This window comes from Piliocolobus tephrosceles, chromosome 16 (genome assembly GCF_002776525.5).
Source record: "Piliocolobus tephrosceles isolate RC106 chromosome 16, ASM277652v3, whole genome shotgun sequence".
NCBI lineage: Eukaryota > Metazoa > Chordata > Mammalia > Primates > Cercopithecidae > Piliocolobus > Piliocolobus tephrosceles.
The window spans coordinates 37405211-37420192 of record NC_045449.1 but is presented as its reverse complement, the minus strand read 5'-3'; the positions used below and the strand labels follow the sequence as shown (position 1 = coordinate 37420192).

Genomic DNA, 14982 nt, shown 5'->3' with positions numbered 1-14982 from the left:
CCCTTCCGTTCTTTGGATTTTTCTTTATTGATTTTTTTAGGTTTTTTGTTTTTGAGACAGACTCTGGCTCTGTCGCCCAGGCTGGAGTGCAGTGGGACAATCTCGGCTCACTACAACCTCTGCCTCCCGGGTTCAAGCTATTCTCCCACCTCAGCCTCCCAAGTAGCTGGGATTACAGACACTTTCCACCACACCTTGTTAGTTTTTGTTTTTTTAGTAGAGACGGGTTTTCTCTATGTTGCCCAGACTGGTCTCGAACTCCTGACCTCAAGTGATCCACCCACCTCAGCCTCCCAAAGTGCTGGGATTACAGGTGGGAGCCACCGCACCCGGTCTGGTTTTTTCTTTTATTGAAACGGCCAGCCTTGGGTTTTGAGTCAGAACCCTGGGAACCCCAGCCCTATTCCCGGCCCAACAGGAACCCAAAGCTGCCCACTTTCCCAGGTCCCAGATCTAGAAAGTAGACCCTTTTCTCTCTTGAAAGGCTGTGGGGTGAAGTCAATTCATCCAAAAGTTTGGGATCCAGGAAGTCCATGTTGTGAGTGGTTCCAAAATGAACTTTGGAGTCAGCTAGACTTGGGTGTGAGTCCTGATGTGAACTTTATTCTATGTGACCTTGGGCAAGTTTCTTCATTCTTCTGGTCCTCAGTTTCCCCATCTGTGAAATAGGAGTATTAAGGTATAACTCCCGGTGTCATTAGGAGGGTGCAGTGAAGTCAGGGTTTGGGGGAAACTTCACACTGCTGGGAGGTGCATTTAGGGACAGGGCCTCAGGGAGCGAAAGCCATCCTCTCCTGCCACTCAGGCCAGGGCTGCCAAGAGCAGCTTTTCAGGGCTCTTTAGGCCGAGGCCAGGCTCCTGTCTGCCGGCCTCAAGTCTGAGGGCTCTTCTCGCCTGGGTTTCCTGTTGTCCTCTTTTACTCTTTTTAAAGAGAAGAAAAGAAGCATCCTTCCTCTGGAGACCTTTGTCCTGAAGCTAGCCGGGAATGCTAGAGACAGTCAGTCCATGCTGAGTGTGTTGAGCCACTTTCTGGGTTTAAAAAAATATATTATTGTTTACCTAACAGTTCTTCTGTGAGAAATGGGTGTCTGTTCCTTTAAACAGAGCACAGGGCAGACAGAGTGGCTCCGGGGTTGTTTGCAGCAGAGAGGAGGGGGAGGGAGAAGGAAGGCATCCTGTTGTTGAGTAGAAATGAGAGAGAAGCCAATGGACAGACAGACAGACAGCAGAGGGAGAGGTCAGCAGAGACCCAAGCAGTGGAGCTCAGCTGTTTTTTTTTTTTTTTTTTCTATGAAAAATTTGCTTTTTTGCTTTTCTTTCTGAAAGAAAGAAAAAAATTTACAATTTTTTTTCTTTTGGCCTGTATTTTGCCAGTCTAACCCAAGATACTACTGGTTTTCTTAAGACCAGGGAATCTTTTTCACCTGAACTTTGCTGGAGAATGGCATTTCAACGTAAAGAATAAAAAAAAAAAAAAGGACCTGGCAGTCTCAACTCATTAAACTTTGTGCAGAAGATGTTGTGAGCTTTTCCTAAATTCAACACTTGGGAATAGAAATCAGGAATAATCCGTCTTAATATTTACTGAATGGCCATGCTTTTCCTACATTATCTCCAATCATCCCAACATCCCTGCCAGAGAGGTTTATGCATCCCCATTTTACAGATATGGAAACTGAGGCAAAGGCAGATTAAGAGCGTGCCCAAGGTTAGGAAGATACATAAGAGGCAAGTCGTGGGCTGAGGTTTCACCAGGAGTCTTTCCAACATGCCCCACTGCCTCCTTTGTGAACACAACAGCAGGTCCAGCGGGGCACGAAAGGGGAGAGGAGAGAGCATGGACTTCCTGACTGTGTGATTTGCCAGCCTCTGGGATAAATACTTCTAGCAACCCCTTGGCTCTTTAGGGTTCTCCAGCAACAAGGAACAAGCCCAAGATTGTAAACTCCCAAGAGTGGGTCTAATTCAACCACCACCATTGTCAGCAACATTACAGAGCATTTTAAAAATTTAAGAGACATTTTGTCAATTGCCACATCAGACTGTGTGACTCTCCTGCTGACATTTAGGAGGTGGCCCCTGAGCTCCTGCATGATTTGGTCTCTGCCTCCTCCAGTCCCGTCTCTTTGCTCACTATGCTCTCCATAAATCTCTCAGTTCCTCAAACATGATGCTACCGGCATCACCTGGGAGTGGGTTGGAAATTCAGGAGTTCTGCGCCACTCCAGAACTACTGAGACAGTCTGCCTTTTAATAAGACCCCCAGGTGCACAGTGAAGTGTGAGAAGCACCACTCTTGCATATTCAGCTTTTCCACCTAGGGACCTTTGCACATGCAGCTCTCTGTCTAGAACACTCTTTTTTTTTTTTTTTTTTTTTGGAGACGGAGTCTCGCTCTGTCACCAGGCTGGAATGCAGTGGTGCAATCTCAGCTCACTGCAACCTCCACCCTCCCAGGTTCAAGTGATTCTCCTGCCTCAGCCTCCCCAGTAGCTGGGACTACAGGCACGCATCACTATACTCAGCTGATTTTTTTCTTTTTTTTTTTTTTGTATTTTTAGTAGAGATGGGATTTCACCATGTTGGCCAGGATGGTCTCCATCTGTTGACCTCATGATCTGCCCGCCTCGGCCTCCCAAAGTGCTAGGATTACAGGCGTGAGCCACCGCTCCCGGCCACACTCCTTTTTTAATCTTGAATTCCGAGATTCTTATGTCCTGAGCTCATTATGTCACTTCCTCTGAAAAGGCCCCCTTGACCTTCCAATGAAGTGATTTTTTCTTAAGAGTCCAGTTCTTTTCTTTCATAGCACCTATTGCAGTGTGTAATTACATACCAACTTACTGAATGTCTGTCTCCATGAAGGCTGAGGCCATGACTCACTTGCTTACCAGGGACATAGTAGAAACTACACAGACACGTGCTGAAGGAATAAGCATGGTGCTGTTTCTGTGCAGCATCAAAAGAGTTCACAGACAGTGCATTGGGTCTCTCTAGGCATTTGGTCTCTGCATGAGGCATTTGGTCTCTGCAGGCATTTTTATTCAGTTTAACCAAATATTCACTGAGTGCTATTATGTGTCCGGAGCTGGAGTCATATGTGTAAGGAAGCCTGGTGTGACAAAGTGGATCCCAGAATTTGGTGTAGCGACTCATTTGTCTTGTTCAGTGGACAAGGTTGGGGGCTGAATGAAATAGCCCAGGGGCCGGGCGCGGTGCCTCAAGCCTGTAATCCCAGCACTTTGGGAGGCCAAGACGGGTGGATCACAAGGTCAGGAGATCAAGACCATCCTGGCTAACCCAGTGAAACCCTGTCTCTACTAAAAAAATACAAAAAAACTAGCCGGGCGAGGTGGCAGGCGCCAGTAGTCCCAGCTACTCGGGAGGCTGAGGCAGGAGAATGGCGTAAACCCGGGAGGCGGAGCTTGCAGTGAGCTGAGATCCGGCCACTGCACTCCAGCCTGGGCGACACCACAGGAGGCCACCACAACAAAAAAAAAAAAAAAAGAAAGAAATAGCCCAGGAAGTGTACATTTCTGGTGATTACAGCAACGAACCCTCAGAAGGTGAGAAAGGAAAGTAGCATTTCCTACCCCCCACATCTGGGCCAGGCACCTACATGGTTAGCAAGTGTCAAAGAAGGATTTCAAATCCACTAGAATAACATATGAATTGCTTTTGCCTTTTAAGTAAAATTAAAAATGCACACAGTTAAAAATAAGATAGTATAGAAGTGTGTCATCCCTTGCCCCCCTTAGTTCCATACTCCAAAGATAACTACTTTTTATCTCTTTTATCTGTTTCTTCTGGTAGCTGATTTCAAATCTCTGAGTATTTTTATTTACTGTTTCTTGATTTATTAATTGTATAACATCAGGAAGCAAATTTTACTGTTTTATATCACTCTCACCTCCTTTATTCTCCCCAAATAATTATATCACTATTATATGTGTAAATATAAGTTGATATGGTTTGACTGTGTCCCCATCCAAATCTCAACTTGAATTATATCTCCCAGAACTCCCACGTATTGTGGGAGGGACCCGGGGGAGGGGGTAGTTGAATCACAGGGGCCAGTCTTTTTCCCGTGTTATTCTTATGATAGTGAATAAGTCTCATGAGATCTGATGGGTTTATCAGGGGTTTCCACTTTTGCTTCTTCCTCATTTTCCTTTGCTGCTGCCATGTAAGAAGTGCCTTTCACCCCTCGCCATGATTCTAAGGCCTCCCTAGTCATGTGGAACGGTAAGTCCAATTAAACCTCTTTTTCCTCCCAGTCTCGGGTATGTCTTTATCAGCAGCGTGAAAACTGATTAATACAGTAAATTGGTACCAGTAGAGTGGGGCATTGCTGAAAAGATACCCAAAAATGTGGCAGCAACTTTGGAACTGGGTAATAGAGGCTGGAACAGTTTAGAGGGCTCAGAAGAAGACAGGAAAATGTGGGAAAGTTTGGAACTTCCTAGAGACTTGTTGAATGGCTTTGACCAAAAGCCTGATAGTGATATGGACAATAAGGTTCGGGCTGAGGTGGTCTCAGATGGAGAAAGAGGAACTTGTTGGGTACCGGAGTAAAGGTGACTCTTGTTATGTTTTAGCAAAGAGACTGGCGGCATTTTGCCCCTACCCTGGAGATTTGTGAAAATTTGAACTTGAGAAAGATGATTTGGCATATCTGGCAGAAGAAATTTCTAAACAGCAAAGCATTCAAGAGGTGACTTGGGTACTATTAAAGGCATTCCATTTTATAAGCGAAGCAGAGTGTAAAAGTTTTGAAAATTTGCAGCCTGACTATGTTATAGAAAAGAAAAACCCATTTTCTGGGAAGAAATTCAAACTAGCTGCAGAAATTTGTATAAATAGCAAGGAGCCTAATATTAATCCCCAAGACCATGGAGAAAATGTCTCCAGGCCAGGTCAGAGACCTCCACAGCAGCCCCTCCCTTCACAGGCCCAGAGGCACAGGAGGAAAACGTGGTTTTGTGGGTCAGGCCCAAGGTTCCCGTACTGTGTGCAGCTTAGGGACTTGGTGCCCTGTGTCCTAGCCGTCCAGCCATGGCTGAAAGGGGCCAACCTTCAGCTCAGGCTCTGGCTTCAGAGGGTGGAAGCCCCAAGTCTTGGCAGCTTCCGTGTGGTGCTGAGCTGCAGGTGCACAGAAGTCAAAAACTGAGGTTTGGGAACCTTAACCTAGAATTCAGAAGATGTATGGAAATGCCTGGATACCCAGGCAAAAGTTTGCTGCAGGGGTGGGGACCTCATGGAGAACCTTGCTAGGGCAGTGCGGAAGGGAAATGTGGGGTCAGAACCCCCACAGAAAGTTTCTACTGGGGCACTGCCTAGTGGAGCTGTGAGAAGAAGGCCATCATCCTCCAGACCCCAGAATGTAAATCCACTGACAGCTTGCACCATTTGCCTAGAAACCCTGCAGACACTGAACACCAGCCTGTGAAAGCAGCCGGGACAGAGGCTGTACCCTGCAAAGCCGCAGGAGCAGAGCTGCCCAAGACCATGGGAACCTACCTCTTGCATCTCCCTGGATGTGAGACCTGGAGTCAAAGGAGATTGTTTTGAAGCTTTAAAATTTGACTGCCTCACTGAATTTCAGACTTGCATGGGCCCCGTAACCCCTTTGTTTTGGCCAATTTCTCCCATTTGGAACAGCTGTATTTACCCAATTCCTATACCTCCATTGTATCTACGAAGTAACTAGCTTGCTTTTGATATTACAGGCTTATAGGCAGAAGGGACTTGCCTTGTCTCAGATGAGACTTTGGACTATGGACTTTTGGGTTAAAGCTGAAATGAGTTAAGACTTTGGGGGACTATTGTGAAGGCCTGATTGGTTTTAAAATGTAAGGACATGGGCCAGGCACAGTGGCTTACACCTGTAATCCCAGCGCTTTGGGAGGCCGAGGGGGGCAGATCATGAGGTCAGGAGATCAAGACCATCCTGGCTAACATGGTGAAACCCTGTCTCTACTAAAAATACAAAAAATTAGCCAGGCGTAGTGACGGGCACCTGTAGTCCCAGCTACTCGGGAGGCTGAGGCAGGAGAGTAGCGTGAACCCGGGAGGCGGAGCTTGCAGTGAGCTGAGATTGTGCCACTGCACTCCAGCCAGGGCGATAGAGTGAGACCCCATCTCAAAAAAAAAAAGTAAGGACATGATATTTGGAGGATGCAGGGGCAGAATGATATGGTTTGGCTGTATTCCCACCTAAATCTCAACTTGAATTGTATCTCCCAGAATTCCCTGAGCCTCAGTTTCCTCATCAGCAAATGGGAATAACCCTTACCACATAGGAATGCTGTGAGGGTCAAATAAAATAATGGTAAGGCACAATATAAATGTTTATTGTTATGGGAAAGTGAAAGTTTACAGCAGCAGACAGGAGGGGTAACCTGGGAAGGCAATGAATTGGAAAGGCCTTTTTCAGCATTTTGAAAATAATTAGATAGGCCTGCTCCATGCTAGATTCCCACCATCTCTGGTTCAAGCATCAGCAACATGAATTCTCATGTCTCTGCAGCAATATAATAATACCTTACATTTACATAGTGTGTTAGGCTTGCAACATGCTTTCTCATGCATTATCTTATTGAATTTGAGTCTTCCAATATCCCTGAGAGGCAAGGAGTACCAGTATTCAAATTTCCATTTTACAGACAAGGAAATTAAGAGTCAGGATGATGCAAACATGATCAAAGTCATAGAGCTAGGAAGCTCTGGGACCAAGCTCTAGTAGAAATGGAACCAAAATCCAAACCTTCTGAGACAGGAAGCTTGTCACCGTCCTGCACTATGATGCCAAGAAAGGACATCTCAGGGCCAAGCGTGGTGGCTCATGCCTGTAATCCCAGCATTTTGGGGGGCCAAAGCAGGAGGATCACTTGAGCTTAGGAGCATGAGACCTGCCTGGGCAAAGAGGGAGACTCCATCTTTACAAAAAACATAAAAAATTAATCAGGCATGGTGGGGCACACCTGTGGTCCCAGCTACTTGGGAGGCTGAGGTGGGGGGGGTCATTTGGGTCTGGGAGGTTGAGGTTGCAATAAGCGTCAATAGTGCCACTGCACTCAAGCCTGGGTGACAGAGAGAGATCCTGTCTCCCAAAAAGAGGGAGGGAGGGAGGGAAAAGAAAGAAAAAGAAAAGAAAAGAGAAAGAAAAAAGAAAAGAAGGAGGAGGGAGAAGAGGAGGAAGGAAGGAAGGAAGGAACGAAGGAAGGAAGGAGAGAGAAACTTATGTGTATGCAAAGGTTACTGGGAACAAGTGAGTACACTCATACACCTTCCTGGACTTGGGATGTCTTAATCCAGAGATGGCTAGCTGGAGACCCACTGGGTCAATCAGCATGTCAATAGTAGCTCAGTGTTCTCAGAAGTGCTATATGTGTCACCATTCAGACATACCTAAACACAGTGGATGCTACCCCACGTAATCTCTCCACCTCTGTGCTTCTGTCACTCACACAAGGTTCCAGGCCTTAGAAAGGGGCATCTATTGGCTGAGCCTAGAAAGGGCACCTGTGCCTGAGCTGTCAGGAGCAAAGATAAAGAGGTATTTCTTATTTACCTTCCACAATGGGAAGCAAGATCCTCCATCCCAAGCCACCCTGTGTGACTGTGTATTACACAAAGGTAGACTAAAGAGGGTGCATAGGGGCTGAAACCCAGCCTACCTCTGCTCTTTGAGTCCTGTGTCCTGGCCCAGGGCTTGGTACATGGAGCTTGTACTGAATTTTAGGCTCCAGCTACCCTCTCGGCTGAGCACTCTTGTGCAGTGTACAACCTGCAGAAGCAAACATGGCAGCCCTGTTTCCTCAGAAGAGCTGGCAACACTAGATGCCACTCCCACATGGCAACAATTGGAGGGATCCCAGTCATAGCTGCCCTTCTGGGACAGGGCACACACTCCCGCATCACCACACTCCCCACCAGGCCTACCTCACTCCTTTGTGTCACCTGCCAGTCCCCTAAGGTAATTGAGTTTATGACCCTGTCTGAAACAATAAATTTTTTTACATTGGTTTATCCAGGTAATTAGTTTCATGGTCTATTTCTGAATGGCATTTTTCTTTCCCACCCAACCCCCTTTTCCAGCAGTCCTAGTTAATCTATTTATTTTTACTCTACCTCTTTCTAAAAATACATACAATACAACAAGATTTTTTAAAAGTCAGACTCCTGGTAATCTCTGGAATGTGGGAAAAGCACTCTTACCACAAAGTTATATTAAGAAGTTTAATTATCAGAAAATTACTGTATAATAAATATATCAAACATTAAGTATGTACACTGTATATGTACACTGCGAATTCCTGGGCAACCTCAGTCTATAAACCCATTCACCTCACCCACAACCTCAACCGACTCTTTATTCCTCTTCTTTGACTGGCATGGGAGACTTTGAGGTACACTTGCTTCTGTATGTATAGCCTCCCACCTTTTCCAGGACCCACTAGGTATGCTGAGTTTTCCAGGCAGTCATGAGAACTTTGTCAGCTCATCCTAAAGTCTATGATCATTTCTCCTTTCTGTTGGTATCAGCCCACTCCCAAATTGTTTGCCATTTACTTTTTTACTTCCTATCTTTAAAGAAGCCATGGGGCTCCTGGTTGCTATTGTGGGTTGTCTCAGTCAGTCACCACCGTGTAACAAGAAACCACAAACATCACAGTGCCATATAACAGGAGGTATTTCTCGCCCATGTGCCTGAAGGTCACATGGGGTGGCTTCGCTTCAGGCCACAGGTCTACAGGGCACCTGGGGCAGTTTTGTTCCAAATACCTCTCATCCTACTGGACTCATATCGTATTTTTCTCGTGGCAATGGTAGAAGTGCAAGACAGCAAGCTCTACAGCACAAGCACATTTCAACTGCTGCTCATGTCACCTCCATTAACATCTCATTTGCAAAAACAAGTAAAAGGGCAAGGCCCAAAGTCAAGGGCAGGGAGTGTGCGTGTTCCCTAGAGATAGGTAGAAGAGGAGGGAGTGAATATTTAGAGACAATGGCCACTCTTTGCCCTTTTGGTCACAAATATTCACTTCCCTCCCACACGCAAAATACACTCACGGCATCCCCAGGACACTCCAAAAATCTTATCCAACGCTGGCATTGAGCTGGAAATCCATGTTCCATGCCAGATCTCACTGAGGCTCCTCTTGATTTGATAAGGACCTAAAAAATCAAAAAGACAAGTTGTTTTCCATATGTACCCAGGTATGTGGAATAGGTGTAGAATCACAAAAACATTGCTACTTGGAAAGAAAAGGAACGAGAGTCACTCAGCACTGGCTGGGCTGCAGCAATTCTGATGTTCTCCTGGGAATTTTTGGCCAGGTCCTCCTAATCCAGGAGTTGAGAATTTTCCTTGGTTGGGCTCCTGTTCCACACTCAGTCCTTTCTTCTGTGGGTTCTTGGCTTTGCCCTGTGAGAGGTTTTCTCTTCCCATCACCCTTGATCACTTCGAAAGAGCGCATCGGAGAATATGACAATGACCATACTCTCAGTCTGCTTCCTGTCTATAAGAAGGTGGGGCCCCAGAAATGTGTTTTTATCTCCAACAGTTTCATTTTCTTTTAGACAAGCCTGGTGGTAGTTTTGACAGTAAACTCTCTCAAAAATTTTGTGGGTTTTCTGTGCATTTGATTCCATTCAACTCCAGGCACCAAAAGCACAAAATCCACAATTTCTTGGAGACGTGCTTCTCTTTCTCTCTAGACTCACACCCTTAATTTTTCTATGAGTTCTTTTGTCCAGCTGAAAGGGTACACTGGACACTTGTGCCTTCAGAGGAGCTGCATCTTAGTGGATGTCAGAATCAAAAACTTTAACTAAGGAAAGCTAGTGCAATTGAGCAAAAAGTTTTAGTGATTTTCCTTGTGGCCAAAGGAAAACATAATGAGACACACAATTAAAATATGCAGGCTAGTTTGTTAATTGAGGCACCTTTTTTCCTAGGGACCATCAAGCACAGTAAGCAAGATAAAATTCAGATGCAGAAAACTTCCCACAGTGAAGACAATGTCCCACAGGCCCGAGAACTCAATAATTACCTTGGGATTAAAAAGAAGGGTCTTGCCAGACGCGGTGGCTCACGCCTGTAATCCCAGCACTTTGGGACGCCAAGGCAGGCAGGCAAATCACGAGGTCAGGAGATCGACACCATCCTGGCTAACACAGTGAAACCCCGTCTCTCCTAAAAATACAAAAAATTAGCCAGGCATGGTGATGAGTGCCTGTAGTCCCAGCTACTCAGGAGGCTGAGGCAGGAGAACGGCGTGAACCCGGCAGGCGGAGCATGCAGTGAGCCGAGATCGCGCCACTGCACTCCAGCTTGGGTGACAAAGCGAGACTCCGTCTCACAAAAAAAAAAAAGGGCCTTTCAGAGTTCATGAGAACCTCAGGCTAAGGCTTTCTATCCTAAAGGCAGCATTCTGTTTTGTGGGGGAGATTGGAACTTGGGATGAGGGAAAAAGAGAAGGCATTTAAAGCATCTTCCAAGAGAGAAAAACTCAAGATTTACCCAAATGTTTTTTATTTTATTTTTCAAGCTGCAAAAAGCTGAGGAGAATCATGAAATTAATTAGCTTAGTTAACTAGAGGGCAAGGAAGATGTATTATTTCAGTTTCACGACTTGTTAATTTGCAGATGTTATCGTTTGTACTCTAATGACTTGGGGATATGACTTGGTCTGATGGCTGAGGCCTGATGCAGAGATTTGTTTTTTGAGTGTGTTAGGGAGCCAAGATCCTAGGTACTCCTACATCAGGTTTAGGGAAGAGTCAACCACTCAGGCTCTTGAGCAAGAGGCTATAATGTCTCTTCCAGCCTGGAGGGGCGGGATGCCAGAAAAGGAGAGTTATTACACTGGTAATAGAAAGTGTTTGAAAGAGGCTGGCGTGGCTCACATCTGTGATCCCAACATTTTGGGAGGAACAGGTGGCAGGACCACTTGAGCCCAGGAGTTTGAGACCAGCCTGGGCAACACAGGGAGATCCTGTCTCTACAAAAAAATTTAAAATTAGCTGGGTGTGGTGGTGCATACCTTTAATCCCAGCTACTCGGGAGGTTGAGGCAGGCGGATAGCTTGAGCCCAGGCGGTTGAAGCTGCAGTCAGCCAGAATCACTGCACTCCAGCCTGGGCAACAGAGTGAGATCTAGTCTTGAAAAAACAAAAAAGAAGAAAGAAAAGAAAAATAGTTTAAAAAGAGAAGCTTCTTGTGTTAAAATTTTCTTTCACCATATGGAATGAGATTTGGTTCCTGGGACAATCCATTCCCAAACTCACTGCCTATTTGGGGCCTTTGTAAAACAGTGCCAGCCCCTCCAGTTCAGTAGTTTATATTATTACATTTTGTTCTAGAAGCCAGGCTTCAGAGTTCTGGGGGCTGCTTTGTCAGAGGAGGACAGGGAGATGCAGACATCATACTTATGGCATATCTTTGTTTGGAATTGCAGAGAAGTGAACTCAGTTCAGAGCTACCTTGAATATGACACTCTCCTCCTTAATTTGGCTCTACTGGGCTTGAAGTGGAGGTGGGGGATCAGAGGAAGAAAGACAGGAGAGTTTACTGGATCCAAGAGGTTAAGTTTTAAAAGCACTTTGGAGTTAATGTCACCAATACAAGGGGCAGTTTTGTCTCCTCAGTCTGTGTTCTGCCTGGCCCATGGCTGAGTGCTGAAGCCAGAATTTGGTCAAACTCTTTCCCGGATTCCCAGCTGGGTCTCCCCTGTCCCGGATTACTGGTATTTTCTCTACTTACTAAATGTGCTTTGTGATCTCAGCTAGTGGGAAGCAGAAAACCCACTGCTAAACAGGGAAGCAACTGAAAACCCAAAATGCCAGCGTGTCTAGTCAAGTACACGGTAATGCACTACCCCGTTCATTCATTAATCTCTCCATTCACAAATGTCTGTTTTCTGTCCATTGCAGTGTGAGGGCTTTCAGTTCTAGAAGTTTCATTCAGAACTGAAAAATGATAACCAGTCGTGGTCAGAGTGGTTAGAATAAGGGCAAGTGCCTTCAATCTAGACAATGTGGTGGAGTGTAGCCTGGTGGCAGGGTCTCCATTAGACATCCCTCTCCAGCTGGGGTATCCTAAAGAGTGTCATGAAGAATGAGATGGAGCCAGTGGGTTAGTAAAACAATTAAAGAACAAAATGAAGAGCACTCTCAGCACTGGCCCCCAAGGAAGGTTACGGATTGGAATAGAGCACAGCAAGCCTCATCTAAACCTCGCCAAAGAGACCAACCCCAGGCCACTGCGGAACTCGGGGCGGCCTCCCTGCTGTGGGGCAGGCATCCTTGGCGGGCAAGGAAATCATCAAAGGCTCCAGCAGCAGGAACGCTCCAGCCATCAGACAGTGGAAGACAGATTTCCTCTAAAATGTGCCTTTAAAGGCAGCTCATTTGCCTTCATGGGCCCCGGGAAAGCCTAAGATAGGTGCCATCCAGGAAACCCAGACTCTTTAAGATCAACATGGTTTAATGCAGCATAAGAGCCTTAGGTCAGACCAAGAAATGACTTCCTGACTGTAAGGGCTTATTGGACCATGAAAGCGGACTCCTAGAGAGACTGTGAAATTGCCTTCAAAGTGTTTAGATTGTGTGTGTGTGTGTGTGTGTGTGTGTGTGTGTGTGTGTGTGTGTGGTGGGGAGGGGAGGCAGTGGATTGAGGGCCAGCCCAGAGACTGGCAGAGAGGTTTGATGAATTCTCAGGCCACTCCATCTCACCCCAGGAGGCACTTTCCAGCCTAAGAACTGAGGTTTCCCCCTTTCTGGGTAGATCATTGGGTCCAGAAAACCAGCAGGGGCAGCAAATATTAAACTCTGCCTACATTGTTCTAATGTCCTTGGGGGCAGCAGGAATAGGATTAAGCCTTCATTTTTTACTTTCTTCTTTACTTTCCAGAGATGGGTCAACTGGGTAAGCTCCAAATCTTCAAACACTCAATAAGAAATATTGTCAGTCTGGAAACCATTTTAATATTTTAAATACGTGGGGTTTCCCCAGCATTGCAACAGCTGTGGGATGTAAAATAAAATCCATTTCTCTCCAGCCCCTGGGCAGCTCTAAAGTATCAAATGGTCAGTCAGGATGATGGGAGGTGGGAGGTAAAAGGTGAGAGCTTGGGGGGTTGGCAGGCAAGGGTGGGGTAGAGGGTGCATTTTCTTCGTGTTGTGGAACATTTTTTTAAAATAATCAGATCCAAACCCTCAGAGTCCTGGGGAGTTATGGATTTTGTATCAGAAGGATGTCTGAGAGTTTTGGAAATGATTCCAAAATTTGAACACAAACTCCCTGGGTGACCCAGTCGGACTCAAGCAGGCTGTGCCTCCGGCAGCTGGACACTGACATTCCCCGGATTGAAGAAGAGAGAAAGGGTGGGAGGGTAGGGTAGGATGGAGCCCTTTGATCTGGGCTGTTGGGATTTGTGATCCTCCTCCAGGATAATTCTAAATGGGCTTATAAGCACAATTGCCACACAGAGCAGATGCCACAGCCTACTTGGTTAGATGAGTTCACGTATTTAATGAATATGTATTGGGCCCTTGCATTGCTTCAGGAAGTGAGATAAGGGATTGGAACTGGGCTTCTGATGACGGCACCAGTGGCCCTGATCTTACCTGACCTTCCCTCCCTGCTATGTCCCTATCCTTGGTGCTTTGGAGAGCACAAAACTACTCATTCATTCATTCAATTATTCAATGCCTTCAGTAAATACTCACTGCACTCTTCCCAAGAGCTAAAAATACAGCAAGGAATAAGACAGCCCAGCCCACTGCCCTGCTCCTATGGGGCTCACACCCTAGTGACAGAACACCCATAAACAATGAACAATGATATATATAATAGAGACACATAGAAGAATTCTTATATTTATCAATAGAAATATGACTAAATTTATACATGTATCAAATAATTTTAAACGGTGTTGAGTGCTATGAAAAGAACAAACCAGGCTCAGGTAATAAAGAGTAACTGGAGTGGGATCCAATATTAACTCAGGTGGGTGGGAAAGGCCTCTCTGTGACATGTACGCTGACACCTCCTGCATGTCCAGGAGCCAGCCTGGCTCCTGAAGTCAGGGGAAGAAGCTCCAGACAGAGAACCTGCCAGGTGCCAAGGCCATGGGGCAGAAAGGAGCTTGGCATGTTCAAGGAACAGAAGAAGGGTGGGTGGCTGGAGCATAGGGAAGGAGCAGAGTTGGAAAGAATAATATAGATCCAGCTGGAACTTAGCCCAGAATTAGTGCCAGCTAGAAATTTAGAGGTCACTGGATTCAATTCCCAGATTTACACTTGGAAAATCTGAAGCTCACAGAGAAAGTATGACACGCTCAGGGTGACCCAGCAATTGGGAGCAGCGCCAGGACAGGTCCCTGTGCCTGCGGACACTCCTGTGTAGTGTCATTCCACTGTTCATGTCTGTCATGTGTGCCAAGGCTCACGTGTGTGCAGTACAGACCCTCCAGCAGATTCCTGCACATTTAGTGACCCCCGGAGACCAGCGTGGCCCCTCATGGAGGAGTCAGGTTTGGAAAAAATAGCAGCAGCAGCAGGAGGTGGTAAAAGAGAAGAATGAAGAACCCAGACTTCAGTGTTAGCCAGAGCCAACCTCAAGTTCACACTGCCCCTTACTAGATATATGACCTTGGAGACATCATTAAATCTTTGTGAGCTTCAATCTTGCCATTCGTAAAGTGAGATCACAGTCCCACCCCAAAGATGTACTGCGGGGCTGGTGTCAGATGGTGCATCGAGAAGACTTAGCACAATATCAGGTGCATGTGAAAAGCCCCCATTGCAGGGTCATCGTTACATGATTATTATATAATCCCAGGCCTAAAGGAACTTCCCTCATCATGCTGGAGAAAACATCCATGCACAAACACTGCGAACACTTTACTCTTCTTCATGCACTCACCAAATATTTATTGAGCATTCATTCTGTGAAAGGCACTTGCACTGATCA

General features: G+C 46.1%; 1 long non-coding RNA gene across 4 annotated transcripts; it reads right to left on the bottom strand.

Annotated features, from left to right (window-relative positions):
* Nucleotides 1-350: 350 nt before the first annotated feature.
* Nucleotides 351-9497, bottom strand: LOC111537305. 4 transcript variants are annotated; one of them, XR_002729965.1, is made up of 4 exons: nt 9076-9497; nt 7680-8968; nt 7411-7535; nt 351-658 (listed from the first exon to the last, which is right to left on the bottom strand). It is a non-coding gene; the product is annotated as an uncharacterized LOC111537305 (long non-coding RNA). The 4 variants fall into 4 exon arrangements; XR_002729966.1 differs by lacking the exon at nt 7411-7535 and having other exon boundaries at nt 7680-7789; nt 8788-8968; XR_002729963.1 differs by lacking the exon at nt 7411-7535.
* Between the last annotated feature and the right edge of the window lie 5485 nt (nt 9498-14982).